Source organism: Etheostoma spectabile, chromosome 9, assembly GCF_008692095.1.
Source record: "Etheostoma spectabile isolate EspeVRDwgs_2016 chromosome 9, UIUC_Espe_1.0, whole genome shotgun sequence".
NCBI classification, from domain to species: domain Eukaryota; kingdom Metazoa; phylum Chordata; class Actinopteri; order Perciformes; family Percidae; genus Etheostoma; species Etheostoma spectabile.
In genome coordinates, this window is record NC_045741.1 from 10170429 (window position 1) to 10188445 (window position 18017).

Sequence of the window (18017 nt, forward strand, 5' to 3'; positions counted from 1 at the left end):
CACACACACACACACACACACACACACACACACACACACATGCACAGCCACCCACGGAAATAGGCAGACTGTGATGGGTTTTCTCTCTGCAACCCCTCCTTTTTTCTTTTTCTCTTTTGTGTCCTTGGGTTCCAGCATCTCTCCCTCCCAGCTGCTGCCACCCATTTCATACTGGAGGAGGTAGAAGTGTGTGTGTGTGTGTGTGTGTGTGTGTGTTGTACCATTCCTCATGCGAAGCCTTGGTGAAACTATCAGTGTTATCTGCTAACTTTACCACCTGTGTTAAATTGAAGGCAGTGATGTGGAAGAGGCGTCTACCCTCCTTCTCTTTCATCCTATCTACCCTTCTCTCCCCTTCCATTCATTTTTCTCTACCCTCCCCTCTTTTTTTTTTGTCTATTTCCCTCATCCCATTTTCCCCACCCTTTGCCTCTCTCTTTCACTCCCCCTCTGTATCATTCTTCTATTAAAGAGTGTGTAAAGCAGCCAAGGGTTTTAGATGCCCATAAATGAGAAGATCTGCTGTTAGGCTGGCTGAGGTTCAGCCCCTCTGGGTGGTCGCCATAGACATACAGTACAAAAGTCATTTATACAGGCTGCCCTTGCAGCTTTTACAGGTTGCAGGCCTCACACAGTTGTGAATTCATGTACTCATTTTGATAATATGCCATATTTTGTAACGGGGGCCATCAGCTTAAGCTCTCGTATGTTTTGACAGCTGATTTCTTAGCAGTGGCAAAGTGGATGATACCTGACAAAATATTAGTTATACTTGTGATAATATGTTACGAATGCTGCGTTGCTTTATTTGAGATCTTTAGACATTTTAGACAGATTTGTGGCAGCTTTGTCCAATTTTGTGATAATCCTGGACAAAACTACAAAATGAAAATAAGAAAAAGTTTTGTGTGTGTGTGTGTGTGTGTGCGTGCGTAGTCTTTTTATGGTCTCACCAGAGATGTGTCTATGTACACTACTATACAGCTATACATATACACATATGTTTATCAACATAGTCATGCATACACACATCACACACTCTCCTAGTTGAGTGTGTTGTGCAGTAGCAGAGCAGAAAGATTGTGTGTGTGTTTGACGCCTGCTGTGATAGAGCATGTACCATGACTCTATAGAAATCTATCTCCCTCAGTAGATTTCACCCCTCACTTCATTTCCTTAATGACTAAAACAGCACCCCTCCTCTCTCTCTCTCTCTCTTTATGTGTAAGCCAGGGTTGTGTCACGCACGCACACATGCACTTACACACTCACACACTCAGACAGACACACATGCAAGCACACAGGAGCATGCATGCTTCCATTCCTTTTTTTCGAATATATTACATTTGAATAACAACTTGAATGAAGGCTATATGAAAAGTAAAAAATGTATCTTTGCATGTAATAGAAAAAATGTCAAGATGCTGATGTTGGCAACCTTTTTCACAGTAATGTCATCTTCATACAGTTCCATTTCCAGGAGTAGCCTAAGGAAGCTAGGCGTTGGTGTGTTGCTGCCGCCCACTGATGCTCTCTCTAACCATATATTGCAGTTCTCCAGTCTAACTACAAACTAACATTTAAAGATTCAGGAACAGAGGTTGCATAGTTACGGTTACAGTGACATGTTATTAAAAAAAGCTATTTTTTACTCAGAAAACTCTAAAAACTATTTTCTGCCATTTTTCCGAAGTTTATATAAGTTTATTATTGTCTTTTCACAACTACTACACATCAGTAGTCTTCTCAAATGGCATGTTTATTCAGAATCAGAAATGGATTTATTGCCAAGTAAGGAACACTTACAAGGAATTTGCCTCGGTTGTTGGATATATAATCATAAGCATTAATATGAAATAAACAATTAGTACATAAACAAATGTGTACATATAACCGTTTAACATTAAGAAAAAAGAGGCAAATCAATGCACTTTACATCCTAACCAGGTGTCTCACCTGAAGGTGCAAAAAAGGACACACATTGATGGTATTAATCTAAGATGGTTTTCCTCATTTTATTTCTTCTGCTGGAGTTCAGCTGTCTGCAACCACCGCTCTAGGAAATACATATAACAAATAGGTGAATCCTCATGTGGAAACGCATCAGAAAGGTTGTCTTTAGTCTTAAAATTGCTTTTGTCAAGGAGCTCCTTGATCGAGTTTTCTCCCATTACAGCTGTCTGCGTGTGTGTATCCGGGTGACTGCATGTAGCTGCTCTCTATATGTAGTGGGTTTTTGGGTGAGTGGGGTGTGTATATAGATATATTCAGAGAGAGAGAGAGAGAGAGAGAGAATCTATTGAAGTGGTTCTGTTAAATAGACTTTGTTCAGGTAGTCACTTTGTTTTCATGCTGATAATATTCATTTAGGGAGGGAGATCTCTCTTCCTTTTCTTCTCTGCTCCTCTTCCTCATCTTGCTCTCCCTGGTTTAGCTCCTGGCCGCGGGATTAGCCGCCAGAGAAAATGCAGGGTAAAATTAGCCTCCGGCTGTCCCCGCGGGCCGCGACCATTGATTTTCTGCCACAGATGGAGAGAAAACGCCGGTGCTTAATGTTCTTAATACCATCACAGAGAAGGTATTTTTTTTTGTATTTCTTTGGTTTTTGTTTAGCTGCTCCTCTTTCAGATTCCTATGGCTATGTGTGGAGCTACACCAAAATGATTCCTATATATTTTTTTACACAAATTCAAAAATATTAAACACCCCATTGAGCAATGTCAAAAACAATCTGTTCTTCTGATTGAAAGGTTGGGTTGCTCCAAAACCATCTGTTGAAATCAAACTTTTCCTTAATTACATTGCCATACCAGGCAATGCAGTAAGTAGATAAGTAGTGACAGTTTACTGAAGCTCCTTAACAGAAGATGTTTAGAATAGTTTATTAGCAGAAAGCTGTAACAGGAGCTCAGCTCCTGTCCGTTTGCTGTTCACAATGCAATTTCCACACACTTGGGAAAACGGATAATGACCAAATTTAATCTTGGGTTCTTAGCTCAGAAACAGTAAGACTTCATGTGTTGATGGTTTTGATAATGTATTGGAGGTCATACTGTAGCACTAAGGACTGAAAACAAGCCCCAAAAGCTGCCATCGTCCACCATATTCAACCTTGCCAAGATTCTCCCCAAACTCACAGAGACATTAACACATCATCACAACTACTTTTCTATCATATTGAGATTATCTCTCCACCCATATTCAATATGACTGACCCATGGGAGTTAGGTAATGTGAATAATTGCTTTGAGACAAACCACTTGATTGTCTCCTGCGTAGTCTTGGGGTTCTGTGGCCTCTGTGAAAACCAGTACAGATGCCGGCTATTTGTATTCAGTGCCTTGCTAGCAGCTTAATTATTCCATTGTTAGGATAGTGAAGGCGTACCTGGAATATTACACTGTCAAGAGCTTCATGTGTGCAGAAAGGGAGGCTTGAGTTGAAACTATCAACCACTGATTACTATGTCTAAGGTATTCAGCTATTTCCTAGTTTAACGCCTTTCTGGGGGCTGTTTGGTGACTCTGGTCTCCTTGTCAGCGAGAGACTACTCATCAGGGCTCCCCTGTAAATTTGCTAAGGGACCTGTGAGGTCGCCACCGTTTTTAAATTTTTTTTTTTTTTTAGAGAGCAGTACCTTGTCAGGTTTTATCCAAATGTAACGCACATTTAAACCAAATCCCCAGAAAATCGTCGAAGAGGCCGCAATGAGATGAAGTTATTAAAAGAGCCCCACTCTAAGATGAAAAAATAATTAATAAAACATGATGGAAATATGGCCTTTATGTGCATTTCATGTATATTGTAGGGAAGCTACAGTCTCATCAGTACACACAAATGGAATGTTTTTGCCTGTTGCTTATTTTTTGTTTTGTTGATTGAGTGGAAGTTGAGTGGCAAATAAGTCAAAGGCTTCGTGTACGACATGATTTATCTGCCAAGTCTGTTTCCATTTTATCGACTCAACAACCTTTCCACCTCAGCTCAACTTTTTTGCAGTATTTGTACTTTTTGTTTAGATTTTCTGTCGTTTCCACTCTTATTTTTAAATGTGCTAAAATGCGCGTATAAATACGTGGAATAAAATGCACCTACAGTAATATTGTCTTAAGTTACCATCTTGCACCTTATGCCATATCAAACTTAGTCTTTCCAGGCTTTGCAACTTGGAAGTTGACTTCTCCAAGCCTTTGGTCTGTGGTCAGGGTTATCCCATCTCTGCAACCACCAATTTCCAGGATGATCTTGGCCTCATTAGTAGTTGATCTACCTGTAGAAAATGTGTCCTTAGTAGCATCATGAATTGCAATAGGAAGATTTGGAATCTTATATATTGTGTACAATTGGTAATAGGTAATTGCAGCTCTGCATGCTTGCACATAGGGGTTTTCTTTGGAGTACATGTCTGTTTTGTTTTATTTGTAACATGGGTTTTGGTGGCATCTTATTCAAAAGTCTCCTGTCACCTTTTTTGGTGCATTTGTTATATATGATTGTTATATATATATATATATTCTTTGAGTGACCACATGGACTCTTTGAGAGCCTTTCCATCTACATGATGACCAATGAAGGTCTGTGGGTTTGCCCCAAAGTAATAAATTATCCGTGTTGCTGTGAATATGCATCTGTGTGAAAGAGGTAGTCTCTTCAGAGAATCACTGTTAGATATGTAACCTTCCTCTCTGTATGGAAAGAAAATGTGAAATTACATTAAACTAAAATGTTGACAGGACATTTCTTTTGATAACAGTGAAATTATGCATTTTCCCATTAATTTCAGCCTCGTGGATTTGTGTATACGACATGAGTAAACACCATTGTTACAAAAAGCAATGAAATTATGACCATTGATTTGAGGCACAAATTAAACTAATGGTATTAAGCTTGTGCTGAATGGTCTATACAAAAATCTAGGGTGTAAACAACCTCCATTTGCAGAAAACTATTCAAGACCAACATATGCGTGCTTGGAGATTGTACACGTGTGTGTCTGACACAGATGGACAAATAGTAACTTGTTTATACTTTGTCTGCATGTAATTGAAAAGTGCAATATTAAAAGAAACTACGATGGTTAGAAGATGGTAAGTCCTTCATTTACTATAAAAAAAAATAATTTCTTTGTTCGATATTCGTTGCATTCTGTTCTCTGAAGTCCAATGTTAATTGAACTTTAATCATAGCAGAGTGAGACTTATTAGTATTCATCAGGCAAATTAAATAGTTATTGATCAAGTCTTTGTTTTGTTGATGTCTATTGTTCATGATTTCATATTCTGATCAACAGAATCTTGATGCAGGGACGAGAAAGTCATCAAGCATGAAAGCTCTTGGATTCATTTGGGTCCAGATAAACTTATGTTAGTTGTATAAGTCAGCTCAGTCTCATGGTAGTTTGGGAAATTGTCACGTTATTTAATCTATTGATTTGTGTACAGATCACGTTAATGATGTTATTTTTGTGTGTTGATTACAAATTTTAAAGTAATGTATTTCAATGGGAAGCCTAGTTCGTAATCTGTGCAGGGAGGTTGGTCGGGGTGGAAGATGGCTCAAACAACACCGGACTTTCACCCCGGAGACCTGGGATTGTGTCCCGCGTTTTACCGTTCCTTTCCACATTATTCTCTTCATATCCACAACCATCCTGTTGTTGTGTCTGGCGTTTGGTGTTTCAATTCCCTGTTGTTGCTTGCCAAAGAGACCGCGGATCGTGCCCCGGTGCGAGTTGTTGTCACCGTCCCGTCTGTGGTGTTGGATTTCCCTGTTGTTCCGTGCCACAGAGCAGCTAAGTGTCATGGCAGTTTGTAAAATATTTCAGGAACTGGTGTGAGACCGGGTTATACAGTATAAGTACATTCATTAGTATTTTTAAGTACATGGACTGGCTGGATGTAAAACTCTGTTGGAGTCAGAGAGGTTGGAGTTTCTTTCTCTTTCACGCCGCCAGTTTTCCACTTTGGATAATCTTTCTCTCTCTCTACAGCCCTTACCATTACCCGCCCTTCCTCTTCTTCCAGTCGTGTCATCTTGTCCGTACCCCACCTATCTGTTCGGCTACATCTCCAAGATGCTGTAATTTCCTTGGCCCGGCTTGATGTTTTATTGTGAGGCTGAAATTGAAAATGGCCTGTAATGGAGCGAGCCTCGTAGCCCCGGGACCAATTCACAATCTAAATGACTTGCTCCTTTTCAATGGCATCGACTGGAGGGGTCTTTGTGCAGCCTCGTACCTAATCAACCTCTGGTGTGACCCCCAGCTCTCAGGGGCCGCTGTCGGATTAATGATAAAATCATTGGTTCAAACAATTATTCGACCTGAAATGGCTGGCCATTTAATTCTGAAAATTAAAGAATGTGAAATTAATTTTTCTCTGCGCCGTGTTGTAGCAGCGCCACTTATGGCTGAACTCTGCCCCCTACGCTCTTGATTTCATATGAAAGAGTGCTTTTACTTTATCTAGTTTCTCTTTTTTTACCATTTTTCATATCCTCCTTCTGTGTGCATTGTTGCAAATAGCTTCCCAGGTGTCAAAGTAGCAAGGCTTCAGCTATGTGCTTTTCTTTCTGTCCTTCTGTCTGCCCATCTGCCTAACTTTCTTTTTGTTTGTCTGCAAACCAATCTTTCTCCCTTCCTGTTTGGCTAATAGTTATGCTCAACAAATGTTTGTTTGTAGTGTACTCAACAACAATATTGCATTAAATGTGAAGAGTAGATATATTTCATTGATTAGGATACAAACAGCCACAGTTAGGAAATTCGGAGGATTTCTGATCATGCGCTGCAGTGTATTTATTTTAAATAGTTTCCAGGTTTGTGCTGCTCATGCACTTGCTGCAATTACATTCAGTTTTAATCTGTTCTAACCTTTTAATCTGCTCATCAGTCCAAAACTCCTGCCTTTGTATGCTGTCGTTGTGTAGCTTTACCTCTTGGGGGCAGAGTCCTTGCTTGCTGGAGACATCTTCCACCCCTCACAAAAACGGAAGAAGTAGAATAATTCTTGTTGGTGGTCTGTACCATGGAGATACAGGAGCAGTTAGAGCTACTGAATAGTTTTCCCTTTCTCCGTAGTGCTCAGGTTTGTGCTGCCTGTGTGCTAGATTAAGTTTAGTTTTACTGCCTGTTGAACCAACAACATTTAAGGCCTTATTTTAACGATCTAAGAGCACGGCACAAGTGCCTTTAGGGTGAGTCCAAATCCACTTTGGCTAGTTTGACAGCGGAAAAAAACGGTCTGTGTGCATGGTTCAAAAGGGTTTTACTTAGTGTCTTTATTAATTCATAGCTGTGTTTTAGGCTTAACATGCAGCAAACCAATCACAGTGTCATGCCATGAACCCATCTTTGTGCCCACGGCAGGGTCCTTACCCACAAATTCCACAGGATGCGGAACGGCTCCGCTGTGTGTCTGCTCCACGCTCTGTCGTCCGTCAACACCCACCAGGTCCGGATCTGTTGCGGAACGGCTGCAGCCACGACTGACAGCTGAAGTCACGAGGACGCACGAATAGAACCACAAAAACAAGAGGCAAAGAGAGGAAAAAACTCTGTGCTTTGTATTGTATTCTGTATCCTCTATTGGCCATATTGTTTCTTGAGCTATTTGCAAGGTGTTATGGGTATGGGATGCAAAAAACTCTCCTTTTTGGAGGGAGAAGAAAGCCTAAAGTGCCACAATTGTGAGAAAGATAAGTTATGATTTGGGATACCATGATGTTTTACTTGATGAGGATAACAAAAGACTTGTTTGCCTGGAGATCTGTTCATGGTTTTTCCTTTCCTCTCTCCCAAACATGGTGAGTCTCAAAGATGGACGGATTATAGATCGTCCGGCTAAACTCTGATGAGCCCTGCTTTGCACTTGTGTCCGTCAAACACCACTTGATTACTGGCTGTGTATTCATCATCATCATCATCGTCATCGTCGTCATTATCATTATCAGTCTGCACTCCTCTCTTAAGTCTGAGACAATGGGCTCTCCTAAAAGGCTCTTATTGAACTGGAGCTCACTAGCCTTCGCAGCCTCAGCCGGGTCCTAGGCGTCCTCAGCAGCCTGCAGTATGGCTAGGTAATTACCCAGGGATTGATTCTCCTAACAGAGACCATTTCTTCACCTCCTGCAGAATCACTAAGAGGCTTATAATAAGCCCTGCTCACCTCCATAGCTTCCCAGCTAATGTCTCGGCGAGTCAGAGCCTCTATTGACTTGTTGATGGAGATGCTGGAGCTATGCTAAATGCAGCAGAGCGAGGGGAGGAGACTCTCTCTTCGCTGTAGAGACTTGATGATTAAAAGGCCGCCAAGTTCTGTTTTTATCACACCTAAGATAAAATATATATGTGCCAGGGAGATTTCTCTCAGAGACATGAATGGAAGGTTTTTCTGGACTTAAAACAATCCTGGACCTTTGCCCCCGTGGCTCAGAATTAGCTTATGATGTTGGTGACTTATAGAAGGCTCTGGGACAGTGGTGAAAAATAACTGCATTTGAAAAGGCAACTAAACGGGAAAGGTTTGAATCCTGTGTTGTCCGTAAAAGTTTCAGGGTGTCAAAAGTCAGTCAGGTGACCAGAAAGACCCGAAAGTTTGGCACACGTTATGCTCCCTTTAAACAAAACCTCCTTCATGGCTTTGCTAATTATAATTCTAAGGATGCAGCAATTTGTTACTTCCAATCTGCCAGTCAGCAGCGGGGCATGAAGAGGGCCGAGAGCCAGAGAGAACAGAGGCTCTCATTCATCCAGTGGAAGCTGGAGCAAGTAACAGAGGACTGTGTGTGTGTGTGTGTGTGTGTGTGTGTGTGTGTGTGTGTGTGTGTGTGTGTGTGTGTGTGTGTGTGTGTGTTAGAGATCAAGCTATCTTCCTGTACATCTTCATCACTCATATCAGCCATTCAACAACTTATTGTAAAACCTGAAGTTGAAGGCTGCTGCCAATGGTTTCTTTAATTATCAAGAAATGTGACTATTATTTTCTAGATTAATTGTTTGATTTAAACTGAGTTAAGTCCTTCAGATTGGTTATTTTTCTCCGATCAACAGTCCAAAACTTAAAGCCTATATTTAACTTACCAACACACAACAGTTTAGGTAGCAAATGATCACATTTGGACCCAAAATATAAGCGCTGAAACCAGTGAATGTTAGGCATTTTTCACCTCAAAAGTTTTAATTAAACAATTTACAGTTTTATATTTAGTTTCAGTTGTGCTGATGTTACTGTCAGACTAGAACAAGACAACTCAGGCCAACCAAGGCTAAACCTGGTCAGCCAAGGTTAATGATTGCCTTAAATCCGTCAGAAACACACTGTACATTTATCGTAAAACTGATCCAACTGATCATCAATTCTTGTAGATTCTACTAATTACCCTCCCTGAAACTAAAATGTTGAACAAAATGCTGCTTCTTTCTTTTCCTACAAGGTAAAATGTAAGTAATTTCTGAGAAATCTCAATATGATTAGTGAATCTACATAAGTATTTGCATCTTCAACGCACATTTTCCTTTTTTTTTCTATTGAAAATGGATCAAAATCATTCAGGGTTTCTGAGCTCGTTCAGTAAGTGAATACATGATGGATGAAAAGAAGTATTCTGCAATGTGCTGCAAGTTCACAAGTATGGAAGGACAAAGCAGACCCTGTCTTTCTTCGGTTCCTCTTCTCTTCTGCTCTATAGGAAGAGCAGAACATGTGCTGACCTGCATTTCTTTTTTATGCCATCAACAAGCCCCTGAACTCCTACTGTCCCAATACAAATATACACTTAGGAATAACACAACATTTATTTTCTCACTCTTAGATTGCTAAATTTAAATGTTCGGCACGTCCATACAAGCTCTTCTCTTTTAAGGTGTTTTCATTTCCTGCATTTGCTGCTCTGCCGTCTGCTTTTTTGCCAACGTGCCCGATTTTGTGAACACAGCGCAAACTGCTGACTGTCAGTTTGTTTGTGTGTGTGTTGTGATGATTGTGACTGAGCACAAACATGGTCTCCCACAGAAATAAGACTTGTTAACCGCGATAATAGTTTTCAATAGGAGAGAACATTTTCGAGAGAATTTCTCGCACTACTTAAAAGTCTGCAACCTTTGTGGAAGGTTTAAGCAACAACATTTGGCAGCAAAGTAGTCGACTGCAATTAGCCTCTGAATTCTTTCAGACATCCTCACTTTCTTTAACAACTGCTCTGTCCCCTCCCTGCCTGTTTTTCATCGCTTTTTCTCACCCGTCCCACCCTCCCAACTGGGACAACCATTTCCCTAATGAGGGGGTCGGTTGGGAAAGCTGTGGGGAGTGAAGCGTGGATGTGACCTCTGGCATAGTTGGACACTTATTATTCATGGGACGGGGCCCTGTTTGTGAAAATGTGTGAGTGTTTGTACTCTGAGTAAAAGTATTGTGGTAATGCCGCATTAGGTGTGCTGCAAGCTAGGAACAAATATTCATGTTTAGGTTTGTTGATGTTTATATGTAGGAGTGCTACTCAGCTGTATTTTCTGAGTGGCATGAAACTGACAGTGCATGTGTGTTGGTTGGGGGGGGGGGATTGGGGGGGGGCAGGCAGTTTCTAAGGCAGCTCTGTCCTGCTCTCTGACTGAAGCACATTGTTCCAGATCAAGGGATGGGAATGGGGCCCTTGGCATCAGGGGAAAGATGAACACACACTCAGACACACTCAGACAGACACACACTAAAGGCACGCACATATACAGTATGAACAAGAGGAGCAACTCATCATGACACAACCCAGCATCTATTAATAGTGTGTGTGACTGGCCAGTCATTGCCAGTGTTGATAGAAAACACAGATTATCTGACTCACATGTTCTCTGCTCTACAGTCTGCTGTTAAACTGTAAATATGTTATGGCTTAAAAGCACTTGGGTGGATCCCATACCGCTTCTTTTCCCTCCCCCTTCTTCCTCCCAATGTTAAAGCTGACGTTGCAGTTAAAATTCAGAATTCATCAAAATATATCAGCAAATATATCTTGTATATACTTAATCCAAAATGCACAGTAATAACGTAGGAAAATCTTAAACTACATCACGACCAGAGGAAGTTCTATATACGCCATTGTTTTGGCACCAGTAGCTATTAAACAAAATATAACCTTTAATAACATTGATCTATATCTATATATTGATCAGTATATTGTGTAGTATTGTTTTTTTTGTGATAAGACAAGTCAGTAAAAGCTTGAGCAGTTTCAAATCATAGAAGTAATAAAAAAAAGAGAGCAATGGTTCAAAAACAGCAGTCGAGAAAACTTTCAAACTGCAAAAAACTCTAAATTTGATCAACAAAAATAAACAATTCCATGACAACTGGGGAAATAATGAAGATCATGTGATATGATCCAAAGCTCCTGAACAGCTACTTAATGGAGTGAGATCGTCTTCTCAAATGATAAGCAGTTTCTTGTGAGGCTTTTGGAGAAGCTGGGTATCATACTGTGTCTTTATTTGTATTAGCAGCAGTTTCACCATCGCCTTGGACAATTAGCAGACATTACATTAACATTCATTTTTCAGATGCCGGTGTCCAATGCAACTTACAAAAAGTGTGTTTTAATCAAAGAAGAATCAAGTAAACTTCCAAATAAAGCTAAAACTTGAAAAAAAAAATTCAAAATTTAGAAATTGAATGATAAAAAGTTTTTTTGTGTATATGTATCACTTATTCCTTACCTGGTAATAATCGAAAGGCGATTTAACGATCAATAGTGAATTGAAATTTCATACATCAACACGTTGTGCCATCACTGACAGGTGAAGTGTTGTTGCTATGGACACCAACATCATATTTTTTGCACTACATGCAAGGATGTATTACTCAACGGGCTTTCCAGGCACAGGGGCCCGTAGTCTCATAATCCGTCAATGACTTAATGAAGTTTAAAAACCAAATTTTGTGTGTTTGTGTGTGTGTGTGTGTGTGTGTAGCCTTGGGACAGTGTCGTAGTTTTGGCCTCCCACCTCATCACATGGTTGAGGACGGGTCAGCTGTGGGTGGCCTGAGTAGAGGTCAGCTAGCTTAGCAAGCAAACAGGAGGGGTGTGTGTGTTTGATCAGACCATTCTCTGTGTGTGTGTGTGTGTGTGTGTGTGTACATGTGTATGTGTCAGACCTTGGGATACAGTGCTTTCTTTCTCCTCCTGAAGCAGCAGTGGCTTCTGGGTAATGGCTGACTCAACTCTGTGTCCCAGACACCATTGAATAACACACACACACACACACACACACACACACACACACACACACACACACACTTCCTTCCCCTACCTTCCCTTCCAGTAAACCTTCTCCCACAACTACCACGACCACCACCATGGCAGAACATTCAATGTTACCATGGCGTTTCCTCTGTGTTTTAATGGCATCCCCGCTGACCTGTGACATCATCAGGGGAAGTGACAGTGGATTGGTGCTCCGGTAACCATGACGCATGATGATGCAGGGCTGCTGTTAACTAGTAGGGGCAGGACTCGGTCAGTAACTGTGGGAATGACAAAGTAAGCTGGGATGGCTGTAAATGACAGAAGGTAGAAGTGGAGTGAAGTCAGGAAGGACATCAGTTACAATATAATAGACTGTGATGTTCACACAGCTAGTTGTTTAAAAAAACATTCAAGTGGTTCTATAATCATTGTTAATCATAAGCTTATTGGTTTATTCAATGGTAATCAGTGCTAATTAGACTAATAGTAAAATGTTAATATGCTAAGCATCACAATCCTTGAATAGCAGCTAAAGGGGTCGCTAAATGGTGAAGACATTAAGTGACTGTGGATGGTTTTATGGCTAGTTATAATAAAATATATATAATTTGTATTAGTAGTCATAGTTTTATGTTAAAGCAACTTCAGACATGAGGAACGTAAGGGTGTTTCTCTCAAGCACTTGGTATATTATCCAATAAACACATTGATGAATACATTTAGTGATCTAGTGCAAGATTTGGAACTTTTACAATTTTGAGGCACAGATTAATACGTTTCCTTTCTACTTTAATCGTTTACTATCTGCATATTTCTTCAAACCAGTTCTGGATTTTGGTGCACTGACGCGTCTTCTTTCAATGGGGCTGCAGTAGAGGACAGTGTTTGAACTAACGCTGGCTGTCTCTGTCCTTTTTTTTTTAGTAATTCTGAAAAAGTGCTTGGTGCTTCAGTGAGGTAATAAGAGAAATAGAAATGTGCGCTTCACGTAAAAGAAATGAACCGAGATCCACCTTCAGTGTGGTTTAACATTTTGGACGGCTGTGAGAAGGTCACAGCTCAGATAAAATTAACCATGTGACTTCCTGCAAAAAGAGTCATGGAATACCTTTCAGTAAAGGTTTCTAGTCATAAAAAGTCTGGAACAATGCAACATGTCCTGGACAACGATGACTTGTGGAAATATTTTAAATCTCCAACACACTTATTATTACAGGCACCACAAGCACCCCGAAGTAATCTTGTTCGATCAACAACTGGCAACTGATATTTTGGGTGTGTTTGGGGATGAGTTGAAACTGGTATCAGCGATGATAGTTTTTAAAGCTGTGGACATTATGATGCCAGTCAGTAAAGCTAGCAAAAACAGCTGGGACAAGATGTGTTATTTTTAAACTTCATATCAAATTCAGTGATGGCAGCAACCCGTTCTCACCCAGAAAATAACCTTTTTAAGATGATTGCTCAAGACAACTCATAACCACTCATGTTTACGTTTGTTCTAAGCTACCACCTCTTGTGGCCGTTACCACAGGATCGAAGAGTGCCAAATTCTGCGTTGGTCGAACAAACACAGGACTTTTACTCAGGATAACAGGCTTCACGTCCCATGTGAAACCAATAGTCAACTGTCTCTTTTGAGATAATTAAAAGGTGTTTTACCAATTTTTACCCTTACATCCTAGTTTGAGTAGTTTTATGTGATTTATTTCAAGCCAAATCCTGGTGTTTTACTAATCCTTTGTTGTCTAATCTTAATTTCGTTTAATAGAACGCTAAGATTTGTCATTTTGGGAGTCATTCAAAATTGACCTACTCTGTAGTAGATGGATGGATGGATCGATGTACTCTACGTTACAAGCAGCACGTTACAAGGACATACACATAGGTGTAGAATACAATTTACAACCTACATACTGTACATAGTAATACAAAAATAAATAAAACATTAAATATTAGCTATCAGGGTGTGTTGGATGGCAGACACTGTGATGATGATTTTGAGTAGCATTCATTTATTTAAACAAACTGTAAAAAACATTTTCTTGGAAAAAGTCTGCAGAGAACACCTGAGATAGCATGTATAACACAGTGAGTGGTCACATCCTCATCTTCATCACCATCTTCACCCAGACCTGCTCAACATGGCTGAGCCTTCTCTCTTTCTGAGTGTGTTGGTCTGTCTCTCCCTGGCCGTGTTGATGGCGACAGGAGACAGTGTCGTGCTGGCAGGTGCATGCCACCAAATTACTATCCACACACACACACACACACACACACACACACACACAACACACACACCAAAGCAGGCCTCTCCTGTGCTGAGAAGGCTGCCATTATCATATCAAAGCTTCTCTCACAGAGACGTGGCACGCTCTCAATTTAAGCAATTAATGCAGAGAGAGACTCTGTCACACAGCCCAGCATCCCCTCCTTCACCCCCCCCCCTCCCCCCAACACACACACACACACACACACAGGGCTCTCTTGTGGCACTCTGAGACAAAGGTGTTGGGAAGCAAGGATCCATATTCTCAAGGCCATCATGCTGTTTTTCTCTCTTCTGGTCCTCCCCCCCCGTTCTGCCTTAAAGTGAAACGACTCTTATTCACACTTAATTCCAGGTTTTACTGAGATGTTCTTTGGACATTTGGTCATAATAGTAATACCTCATGCTTGCAAATTAAATGTATAATAACTATTGTTTATATCATTATAATATCCAGTGCTGTTCTATAGCTTGATGCACCTGCATGAGTTAGGTAGGTAACTCCTTTCTTCTTGGTTTTCCACTATGAAATAATTGGCGGAGCGCTGAGAAATTTGCCTGCTGTGTAATAATGTTGACCTTCTCACTTTGACCTGAAGTCCACAACGTGTGTCTGCTTACATCTATCGAAATAACCTGAACATTGTTGCGTTTCTGTAAATGAGAAACTGGGTTTCTCTAATTCAGGTAAAGGATTAAGACAAGCCTGGTCTAACCCTGGCCATGAATACAAATACGTTGATTTCTAAAAGAGTTTTTTTGGGATTGCGTGAAAAAAACCTCAGACTGGAAAATTATCACTGTAGTAAAAGGAAAACTCATTACTGTAGTGCCCTTGTAGCCAAAATAATTAAATACAAAGTCTGAAATTGAAATCCATCAGACTAAATATGTTTTTTTCAACAGCTAAAGAGTTGATTTATTTATCAGATTCAACAACACTGTGTTCCTCATCACCTATGGATCAATCGCTGGAGGCAGCAATCAGGCCTTGGGCACATCGCAATGCATGGAGGAGCAACTTGTGTTTACAGCACACCGTACATGCTGCAAGGTCTTTAGTCTTCCACATCACATCCAACATGTGCTTGCAGCTTTTTCCTCTGGAAACCTTGGTGTTTTGGGAATGGGATTTGAATCGTCATGATTCGTTGCGTGTGTTTGTTTGCACACATGTTTTTTTTCTGTGTTTTAATACAGCAGATGAAGAGCAAAAGATGCTGATCTATTTCAGCTTTTTTGCGTCAGCTCTGTTTTATATACTTTCTTTTTGGGCAAGTTGAAACTCTTCAGCAACAATTTTTGTTAATTGATCCATCTTAAAAGCAACACTACATTATGTGAGTAGGCAGGAGGTTTGATAGTATTTTATCTTTCCACATGATTTTGGGGACGCAGCAGCATTGTTTCGATTTGTATCCCTGAGTCCTGCTGTCCCGACTCAGGCTACAAGCAGGATGGAAGGACTTTCGACATGCTATTGATCTAAACGTGTCCAGGAGGATCCTCTTTGAGCCAATCAGTAGGCCTTTAAACCTGAGTATCCACAAATCAGTAGACTCATTGTACCTTTTCTTCCTGGTTAGGAGAAATTGGCCCCTGTCATTTAAGCTTTTCAACAAAATCTCTCCATCATTCATCCCCCTCTTCCTTTTTTTGAGACGAGACACTTTATTAGACACAGCTGTTCAACTGAACTCAGCAAGGCCGGGATTCACTGCCAAGAGCCTTCCTCTCTCTAGGCTGGTCTCTGTCTCTCTCTCTTTCTGTCAGGTGGGATGTAGAGGGATGAATAGGCAGTGATGAGGAGCAGCTATGTGAGGCTGTTTGCTCTGCAACCTTGGCTCCGGGCCCCAGTTCTCTGCACAGCAAGCACATTGAAGAGCCTGGATTTTATCCTCCAGTCTGAATGGATACAAACTTGATGTCCAGGAGGATCACAGTCAACTCCATTACTTCAAAATAGTCGCTATAGAATGCCAATTACGGTAGTTGACAGAGAGTACAAAATAGACAAAAACTTATGCATTTGCTTAAAAAAGGACATTTCAAAAGAATACCGGATACAAGTTTTTGTCCTTGACTTTGTTTTCACTGATTTCTCATTGCTGTAGTACTTTTGACACAACCCTTCCTTATTCTGTGCATGGCACCCTGATGAACTTTGAGTTTCTGCAGATCAATTTTATTTAATTGCTTTGCCCTTTCACGTAACATGGCGTCAATGCTTATGTTAATTATCAATTTTTTCCTTCATTTTCTAAGATCATTTATCATCTACTTTCAAGGATTTCTCTTCCCACAATACGCTGTTACAGTGTATAACATATCATGTTCAAGGATGGCTATTTGTCAGCCTTGGCTACAGTACTTATGTTTTCTCCATAAGACAATGTTCTTAAAACATGACAACCTCATCAAGTAATTTCAAGAAAAACTCAATTTTATCTTTTCAATAACACCATATTTATGTTGTGATCTGTTAAAGTCTACAAAGTGAGAGAAATAAAGTAAATATGATTATTTACATACAATCATACACCACAATTATTATCACAAGACTGTAGCATGAGAGCAACAAATTCCCATAAAATTCAGTACAAAAACACCACAAGCTGTAACTTCAGGTATTCTTGAATCAACACCTCTCTTCCACAGTCTCAACAAAAAGTCATTCATATCATTAGTTGCAAGGCTGGTGCAGTACTTTTCCTTCCTTGTGATGCAATTCAAAAGCTTTTCTGTATTTCTGATGTCTTGGAGAGGATCCACCCCAGAATCTCTGGTCAAGTTTTGCAAACTCGTATTTGCCCATTCCTGCAAAGCTCAGTATTCAACCTGTAACCAAAAACACAAACTGCACCTTTGGCTTTGAGTGCTTTATTTTCATACTTGAGCTCAGCTAACAACGAATGGGAGCTGACTGAAGGATGTTTAGTAGCACATACTGTAGCTGAAGTTAAACCCCCCAAAAAAGTACACAAAGCAAAACTATAAAACAACAAATTCATGAGTAAGGGGCAAGATGGAAATGAAAATGCAGTTTTTTCCTGTTTATTTCTTCTCACTTCTAATTCTTTCTACCCATGCAAGTACCTGTGTGAAAATTAAAAAGTATAAGATTTAACAGGCTCTTTTGTGGAGACTACTGTTCCACCCCACCGTGGTGAAATGTTACATAAAAACAAACCTAGAAGAGTTTATAAGGAATAAATTATGTTTTGAAAGAACAATAATTCAACAATCCTAAACAGGAGTGTAAGTGAGGATGTTACAACAGCTGCAGAGATATCAGAGACTAAAACACTTAACTTTACCTTTCTGACCTCGCCAACCTTTCTGCCGTATTTTTCAACCATCAAAATCACTAATTTGTTCTTTCTCTCTCTATCTCATTCCTGCTTTGGCTGTCTGTCTTTCCTCTTCACCTGTCTCTCTCTTTCTGTCTGTGTCTATAAGTCCCTCTCTGGTTGCAACAGCTGCTTGATGTGTGTGACAGGCGGTGCGATAGCGCTGA

The 18017-nt window shown here is 40.3% G+C and overlaps 1 long non-coding RNA gene across 1 annotated transcript in view; it reads left to right on the plus strand.

Annotated features, from left to right (window-relative positions):
• LOC116695445 (uncharacterized) overlaps positions 1–5602 on the plus strand; it is a 17596-nt gene extending 11994 nt beyond the window's left edge. The window contains exon 3 of the long non-coding RNA XR_004333464.1: positions 5530–5602. This is a non-coding gene — a long non-coding RNA (uncharacterized LOC116695445). The remainder of the gene's footprint in view (positions 1–5529) is intronic.
• The last annotated feature ends 12415 nt before the right edge of the window (positions 5603–18017 follow it).